Genomic DNA, 9,372 nt, shown 5'->3' with positions numbered 1-9,372 from the left:
AGACATGGCCATGTGGCCGGCCACCTTAGGGGTGGGCCATGGCCACATGGTTGGTTATTATATGTAAATTAGGAGATGACTTAAGGGACCATATATCATCATTTTAAGACTTAGGAAAAATCAAGAAACTTGGAGAGGAGAAAAGAGAGAGTTTCGGCCAAGAAAAGGAAAAACCAAGACCAAGATCAAGCCTTCCCAAAATTATTTCTCTAAGCAAACCTACTAATTTGAGGGTGGTGAATAACGTGGAGTTGTTGTTTCGAGCGTTGGATTGTTCGTTTTCGTCCTTGGCCAACTTTGGACAAGTTGAGGATTTGTGAAGAAAGGTAAATTCTAATCTTGTTTTATGAGTTATGGAAGGTTTATGTGTGTTGTTGTATGTTGTTATGGATGAAATTCATGGAAACTTGGTGATTGAAGTTGAGGCCGTGTACATGTGTGTTGGCCGTGTATGTGTGTGCTATGTTATAAGTGATGAACTAAGTTTATGTAGTGTGTTTGGTTATTGTGGTGTGTTGAAATGAGTAAAAATCATGAAGTGTGTAGGTTTGTGTGTTGGCCGAATATGGCCTTTGATGTGTGTCAAGAAATGGATTAGTTTCCTTGGAATTTTGGTTGTTGTCGTTATGTGAATTCTATGTTGGAAATGAGAGTTTAATGATTCAAGTTGGTATTGTAAGTGTTAGGGGCTGATTTGGAAGGTTTAGTGCATTTAGTGTAATTTTCATGTTTTGAAACCAAGGAATGTGTTAGAGTTGAAGTTCTCGGGTTTGGGGGCCAATTCGGGTGGAATGGAGTGTTTGTTGGGTTGTTGGAAATATTGTATGAATTATTTAAAGAGTTCTTGAATGTTGTTTGAATGGTTTTAGATTGATAATTGAATATGCGTTCGTTTGATTATATGTTGGTTTGTAAGTATGTAGTTGTAGTAAGCATAATTGGAATATTGTTGGAATGTGTGGAAGAGGATTTTTAATGTTCGAATGCGTTTCGAATTGATTGTGGATATTGTTGGAATGATTGTTGGTTTGTTGTGTTGTTGAATTTGGCGAGTTGAATTCTCGGGGTTGGTCCATTTATAAAGGAAGTCTTTGCGCCAATTTTCCGTAGGATTATGTACTAGTTGGAAATGAGCTTTTAAGTGCTTATGGTTGACGTTGGTACTTATTGATGTTATGTAGATCTTGGAGAGTTCGAGATATAAGTTTGGTTGGATTAGCGTTGTGTGCAAGCGAGGTATGTAAAGCTTAACCCTTCTTTCTTTTGGCATGTCTTAGTTCGATATAGGCTACGATACTAGCCTCGAGGGAATTCCATTCTCATGATCCGAGCCTGACTATGATTCGCGTTTGTCTTTTGGTACTCGTGTGTTGATGTGAGAAAATATTGGTTTTGATGTTGTTGAAAAAAAAAATTGATTTTAAAGTTGCATAAAAACTTGGTTTTCAAAAGAGTTTTATTCTTAAACAATGTTGAAACTTCGAACGCTCATAACTTTCGACTAAGGGCTCGGATTGCCTCGATATCGTCGTGAGAGGTTGTATGACGTGTGATGAGTATGTTTTCCATAGGCGGGCCCGGCTCGGGCCGACGCTCGTCCGTGGGTCCCGCGACCTTCTTTTGCACTTTTACGATGACATTTGAAGAGTTTGGTATGACGATTTTCCCGATCCCAAGTATGGTCATTTTACTTACTTTTTGAACTTATGATAATGATTTTATGCATATGGTTACTCACGACTCTGCTCGTGCGGTTGTTGGTATATCGTTCGCCGGTTCCGGCCGGTTTGTTGTCGTGCGCATTATGATGTATATATTCCGGAGTTATCTTTGTGCTACGGTTCCCGAGACCTCGCCATAGGGCGGGGTTCCGTTTATGGAGTTATCTTGTGATATGGCTTATGATGTGTTGTGATGATGTGTTGCGTTCGGGGTTGTACGGAGATTTGAAACCTTACGGTGTTATCTTGTGTTATGGCGCCATCGACGGAGCGGGCGACCATATTTTACGTACTCTTTTGCATGTTTTCTATCTTGAAAATAAACATTTGGCATTTGGAAATGTACTTACTTTCGGTACTTCGGTTTCGAGTGTGATTCGGTTATTTACGTATTTCACCTTTACATACTCGGTACATATTTCGTGCGACCCCCGCTTTCTTCGGGGGGCTGTTTCATGCCGCCGGTACGGAGCGACCAGTTTGGCGACCCGCCAGTTTAGGATTCCCATCCTGCTGAGTTGGAGTGCTCCTTCTATTCCGGAGCCTATATTTTGGTACATACTCGTTCGTTGCATATATATGTGCGTGTGTGTGTTCAGGGGTACGGCGGGGCCACGTCCGTCGTATGATTACGTTGGTTTGTTTAGAGGGCACGTAGACGTATATGTGGGTTGTGTGCCTACCCGGTCCGGATGTGTTTGTATATAATACGTTTTGGGCCGGGAGCCGCGGATAGCACTTATCGGCTTTCGATATATGTATATATGTGTTTGAGTTTGAGATGTGTTTGAAGTAGCGTATGATATTTGTATCGGCATCACTGTGTGATTGTGTGTGATTCGGGTCGACGATTGCGTTTGGGTGCCCCGACTCGGGCAACTAGTCACGACTGCGGGGTTGGGTCGTGACACGAAGTCTAACCTAAGGTAAGTCGTAACCTTTGCCTTTCGGAAAGCCTTAAACCAAGCCTTTTAAAGCCTCCAAGTACTCGAAAGTCTATCCATTATCGAATTCTAAGTTAGAAATAAGAATCAATGATACCCATATTTCTATACTATCTTTCGAATCAAAATCAACTATGGAAAAGGGGAAAAACGGGTCCACAAGGGCAAAATGGGTATTTCAAAGGTAAAATTGGTAACCCAACGCTCTAGAGGTTCAATTCTACTCTTTAATTTCTAAATTTACTCAAGATTAGGTCAATTTCATCATTCAAGTCAAAACCTCCAATTTGGGTATAAACCTTAACTTTCAATCTTTCAATTCATCAACATAAATGAAATATTCAAGACTATTAGTCACTAAGTCATCAAATTTCATGCTCAGATTAGTCAAATCCATCAACGAACCTTATTTTTGAAAGACTAAAACTCAAATAATAAAGTAAACATCAAACCCCATCTTCCTTCTTAAGTTCTATCGATTTTCTATCATGGATTCATGCTTAAGGAAAGTAAATGAATGAAATCTAGGTTAAAGAACTTACCCTCAAGAGAATCTGGTTGAAACCTCTTCAATTCGCCTTAAAGATTCTTAGGAACAATAAATGTAAGGATAGGAAATGAAAGATTTTAACTAGGCCATAAATAGGATTCTGGTCCCCGTCGTTCCCTGCAGCAGTTGGCTGTTGTTGACACTCAATTTTGGCCCTCCACATCTTAAATTAAATAGTTAAGCTTCTTGAATTTCAAACAGAGTGAAATAATTATTTTAGGGAAAATACATAACCCCCCCCCCTCCAACGTATACTCGGATTAATTATGACGTACCCAACCTTTGCGGGCGACCTATTACCCCCTGGCCTTATTTTTTTTTTGTATTTTTGTACCTTTTTTGACTGACGGGGCACCAAAAAAAATTAATAGCGAGTGAAAGAAAAAATAGTTTTTATATTTTAATAAAAATTAATTTTTAAAAATTTATTTATATTTTATCCTCTCACCCACCCACCCCCTCCCCTTTCTTTCACATTTCAATTGTTAAAGCTACTAATTGCAATTTATTTTTCTCTTCTTCTTTCTCCTTTTTTTCTCTTTCTTCTTCTTTCTCCTCAACCACACCGCCGCCGCCGCCATGATTGAACATAGCCCGATTCGTGAAATCATGGGCGATTCACAATTTCTGATCGTTGTTAAATTCCATTCCTATAATTTCCATGAAATTTAACAAATGGCAAGAGGAGCGGTTGGACAATTTTCATGAAATTTAACAAACAACAATTTTCATTGTTGTTAAATTCCGATCCATGATTGAACATAGCCCGAAAGGAAGAAATTGCACGGTTGTCCTTCAAATGGCAATTTCTTCAAATGGGTTTCAATGGCAATTTCTTCAAATGGGTGGGGCAACGAGAGCGGGTTGGGAGGGGGGCAAAGAAGCAAGAACAATGGAAAAATGAAGAAATTGTACAATCTTGAGTTTGGGGTGGGGGGGGGGGGGGGGGGGGGTACAAATGAAGAAGAAGAAGAAGAAGGGGGGTTTATGATGAAATTGAATGTGTGTGTTAATGGAGGAAGAAAATGGGTTGAATTTTTCTTGAAAATAAGCTCTTTATGATTGATGATTAAATTGAATGTGTGTGTTAATGGAGGAAGAAAATGGGTTGAATGTGTGTTGTTAATGGAGGAAGAAAATGGGTTGAATGTGTGTGTGTGTGTTAATGGAGGAAGAAAATTGGTTGAATGTGTGTGTGTTAATGGAGGAAGAAAATGGGTTGATGGATTTCTTGAAATGAAGAAGAAGAAGAAGAAGGGTTTAGTGATGAATAAGAAGAGTTTAGTGATGAAGAAGACAAAATTAATGGTTTAATGGTTAATTAGTGTAAATATAATTAATAAAAGAAAAATCAAATGAAAAAAAGAAAGGAAAAGTGGCAGTGACGTGGCACCAATGTGGCGGAGAGTGTGCAACACTCTCCACTATGCAACTGGGCATCAATTTTTTTTGGTGCCACGTCAGCCAAAAAGGGTACAAAAATACAGAAAAATAAGGTCAGGGGGGTAATAGGTCGCCCGCAAAGGTTGGGTGCGTTATAATTAATCCGAGTATACGCTGGGGTTTTTTTTTATGTATTTTCCCATTATTTTACATAGTCAAAAAATATTTTCTAAACTACTTTTTGTGTTATTTGGCAAAATATCCTAAATATATAGTTTTACATATAATTTTGAGTATTAGTTATGTTCAAAATAAGTGTTTAACTTAGTACTTATTTTAAATTGTCAAATTAAAGTACTTTACTACTTAATTACTATAATTAGTATATATTTGCTAAATTGGTATTTTACTTTGTTAAAATGAAGAAGCTTAATTAATTAATTGAATAGCTAATTCATCTCAAATTTTATTCAATTGGGTTCGATTTGACTATTTCTATTAACAAAAGGCTATATTTTAAACTCAAAATCTAACCACTATCTAAATCCCAAGGTTTGAGCCCAATTCCCTTCAATTTTGTAAAATACCTTTTAATAGCTTCTAACTAGTTATAGCTATAAGTTAAATATTTACAATTCATAGTTGCTTTTGGCTATATTTCAGTTGTATCTCGCATTTTTGAAATACAGTGAAATACAGCGAAATACAGAGAAATACAAAACACGTTAGAGTAAATTTAGGCTCTATTTTTGGAACATATTTTTTTAAAAAAATTTTGAGAGAAAAAATTGGCTATATTTTTGGAACATAATATTCTTTTCCTTTTTTAAATAGTAAGTCAAATTAATCAACCATAATTCACACAAATCACTGAAGAGTAAAATCAGGCGCTATTTATGGAACAATTTTTTTTTTTTTAAATTATGGGATTCAATTTAAAACTTTTCATAAATAAATGCATAACGTTGTTCTTCCATAAAAAAGCTACGAATCTCTCTCAACTTTTATCACAATCAAAACTTTTTGAATTCAAAAACCACTAAAGATCTAAAAATTTCCAAATACGTAAAAATATACACGAAATATAATGAAATATGGTTGATTGTTTAAGAAATATAAAGTTGTAGTATGCGTATATACAATGGAATACAATGAAATATATCATAAACTGTTTCATAAATTAGAAATATAAAATGCTAAAAGACATTGAAATACAGCAAAATACAAAAGTCGTGAAAACAGCGTGTAGTAAAAATAGGCTCTATATTTGGAACATTCACTATATTTACACAAAAAAAAGATAAATATATTGAAATACACCGAAATAACATACTGAAATATACTGAAAATTAGATATATTGTTTGTTAATACACTGAAATATACTGAAACATTTTATCAAACACTTGGTGGGCATGAAGCTTCACAATTCTCATCAATGGTGTTCTCATGGAAAAGAAGTGAGTCGTCGAGCTGTTAGGCTCAGGCTCAGTCAAAAAGTATCAATCACCAAACCCCTGAAAGTCTTTCACCAACGCCAAGTGCCCATCAATCCAAAACTAGTATATCATATCAACTACGCTTGAATTCTAGTTTCCTTTAACCGTTCCACTCTATTCAAAACCAATTCATTCCAATACTAAATCAATCCAAAAATTATACATTCCAGTAGTTAATTCACTATATTTACTCTGACTATTTAATTAATTGCAACAAAAAATACATTTCTACGGTTCCAATAAACCAAAACACAAAGCTTCACTCCGTCCGTTGTTAGAGCTCTTTTTTTCATCGACCATGGCTGCTGCTATTACTGTAGGATTCATCTGATTTGTAAGAGAAAATGAGATCTAGCGTAGGTGATGGAATAGAGAGAGAAAGAGGGGTGAGGGAGAAAATAGGTTTGATAGGTGAGAGAAAAATATTTTTTTTTAAAAAAAGGATTGTGGGTAAGTGGAGAGAGGTACCATATTTTAGGAAAATACACTGCAGTTACGAAAATAAATTATAAATGGTAATTTAATAAATAATTAAGCTACCAAATATAATTAAAAAAAAGATAGCTATTACTAATAAATAAGTCTTAGGGGTAGTTATGGGCTGTAAATTTTCCTTCAATTTTCTCCAGCCCAATGCCACATAACCGGCCCAATTTCCATTTAATTTCCCAAGAACGCTTTGTCTTCATTTCTTTCCATGGAAATCAGCACATCCAAACGAACCCTAAAGCCTTTAACCTTCATCAACGCTGCCTCCAACACCAGCAAATTCCAGCTCATCTCCGCCAATTTTGGCGACGTCATCGCCGTGGCGTCATCACCGTTACGTCACCTTCTCCCTCTTAAACGGTCCGCACAAGCTGAGGTCATTTTCACTTCGGGTTTCAATATTTCTTTTCGATTTTTCTTTAATTTCCACTGCATAATTCAAATTTCAAATCCCTTTTGAATAAATTTCATTTCAAATCCGAAAATATCCAAGTCCCACATCGTTATTTTTGTCCAAACCCAACCTTTTGGGGTTCTATCCATCCTTCATTTCCAGATCACGGTTTGACACCCCAATCTCTGAATTTTTCAATTACACAACTTCTAAGTTGAGTTTTTGAATTGTCGGAGAAAGTTTAATAATTTTGTTTGCTTTTTCTGTCGGTATTCGTGTGGTCAAATCGATCCTAAACGCTCGTCGCTTTAGTCGCTGCTCCGTAACGGGTAATTCTCCTTCTCCTTTTACTTCAGTTCCGTTCTTTGTGTTTAATATTTTTTTTTAGTTTGTTTTATGTAGATTCCAGCATGTTAGTTAAGGTTTAGTTATCTAATTTCAATAGGAATATGAGTTAGTCGTAGCTTTGTTTCGATTTTATGTGAATGCATATATCTTTCGCGCCTTTATTGAGCTTATTTCTCTTTTCTTCGAACTTGCGAAGTATGAACCATTTACAGGTTTGGTACCCTGTCTGTTCAAAAAATGAGTTAGTTTAAGAGGATTAACTCAAAGTATAGGCTGCTAGATGATATGCCTTAGTTTTTTTTTCCAGAGTACATAGGAGTTTAGTTTTACATTATAGTTTTTTTTTTCATTTGAATCTGCTCTTGTCTTCCATTAAATGGTTAGCCATTAGTTGTTCTTTAGTAGTTTAAGAGAGTATGCTTCTTTTTCCTGAAATTTTGATCTGAAATGGTTGATAATAGCTGCTGCTAATATGATTTTCTAAATCTATAGTATAAAGTTCATTTAGGCCTTATGATTAAACATATCATGTTGCGGGGATTAAGTTAGGCAGAGGTTAAGCTAACAATTGATGTATGGGCTTTCTATTTTTAAACATTATCAAGTCAGTAATTTTATATTAATGTAAATAGGTTGAATCTTCCATTCGAAACTCAATCTCCATGATCATTTAGTTTAGAATTATTATTAGTATAGTTAGCCAAATTCTCAAACTGGTCTGCTTCCTATCTTGAACAATGTTGTCATCTTTCCTTTCCTATCTGTTTTTCCTTTAAGGTAATATATGCTATGTTACTCGGACTCTCCTAAAATGTCGTCGGGTGCGTGTCTGGTCCTTCAAAAGTAGTGTATTTTTGGAGGATCCGACACGGGTGCGGCAGCACTTTCAAAAAGTCCGAGTAACTTAGGTAATTTTTGAAATTGATAACTTAGGTAATATGAGAATGAATTTGCTTTCGGTTAAGTTGTTTTCTTTAATATTGTGATAAAATGAGGTGATCCACTCTTCATTTGAAGTCGTACTCTATTTTCTGGGAAACATTTGTTGTTGGTTAAGATAGAGGCCGATCTTGCCCTTTAGTATGCGTTTAACTTAAGATATGATATGCGAAATTACTTGGTTCTTACACATCGATCTTTCTTAAGTTTGCCTCTATTTTCAGAATGTTTGGTTTGGTTAAATTGATCTGCTCGGAACTCTTGTTTTGAACGTGATTGAGTAATAACCAGGAGAGTCTAGATGTTGTTCAAATGTTTCTTTTTCCGAATTAGTGACTAAGTTTCAATTTGCTAAGTTTAGAAGGATCTTTCTGTTGAGGTTTTTGTCACTAATTTAAATCAGCTAGCTAAGTTCAACAATGTTTCCTTCCCAGTTTTTTCTTCATTGTCCTGTTTTAAGGAAGTGTGATTATGGTTTAATGTGATCTTCCAGAGTCTTTTTCCCTTATTATGAGTTTCTGGGAATGTTTTTGCTTAAGAAACTAATGTGTTTAAATTAACTGTTTGCTGTCCTTTGTTTGCTGGAAATGGCTGATCATTTTTATAAAAGTGCAACACTAAACAGTTCAACTTACAACTTATTTTGGCTGTCTCTTCCTTTCTACATTTTTATTTGCTTTCCTTCTGTTTTAGTTGTGTTTAAAAGAGTGTTACAGGTCTAGTTAGTTATCAACGACAATGTGTTAATTTGAGTTATTATGCTACAATAATTTCTATGTTTGCGCGTTTTAGGTTTTTCCTTGCTTCAGTTAGATTTAGTGCACAAATAGTTGGTTTTCTCGTCATGCTTAAAGCTTGTCCAGTTTGTTTTCCAAATTTGTTAAAGTTGAACATGATGCTCAAGTAGTTTAAGATGCTTAGCCAATTCATCTGCTTTAGGAGATTAGTTGATATTTTTCCCTCTATTTCCTTTCCAAATAAGAGCATTACCTTTCTAAAAGTTTATATTCAAACTCTGCTTTCTTAAGACATTATTGAGTTAAAAACCAAACTTTTGATGAGATTATAGTAAAATGAAGTCTCAGGTGTGTCCATTCTGTTCTTGAC

The 9,372-nt window shown here is 35.5% G+C and overlaps 1 long non-coding RNA gene across 1 annotated transcript; it reads left to right on the top strand.

The window, feature by feature from the left end:
* The first annotated feature begins 7,316 nt into the window (after positions 1-7,316).
* On the top strand, positions 7,317-8,867 carry LOC132042702 (uncharacterized). Its single transcript, XR_009411551.1, has 2 exons — positions 7,317-8,103; positions 8,260-8,867. It is a non-coding gene; the product is annotated as an uncharacterized LOC132042702 (long non-coding RNA).
* Positions 8,868-9,372: the final 505 nt, after the last annotated feature.

The sequence above is a fragment of the Lycium ferocissimum genome, unplaced genomic scaffold (assembly GCF_029784015.1).
Source record: "Lycium ferocissimum isolate CSIRO_LF1 unplaced genomic scaffold, AGI_CSIRO_Lferr_CH_V1 ctg17269, whole genome shotgun sequence".
NCBI lineage: Eukaryota > Viridiplantae > Streptophyta > Magnoliopsida > Solanales > Solanaceae > Lycium > Lycium ferocissimum.
This window is presented reverse-complemented; position numbering and strand designations above follow the sequence as displayed.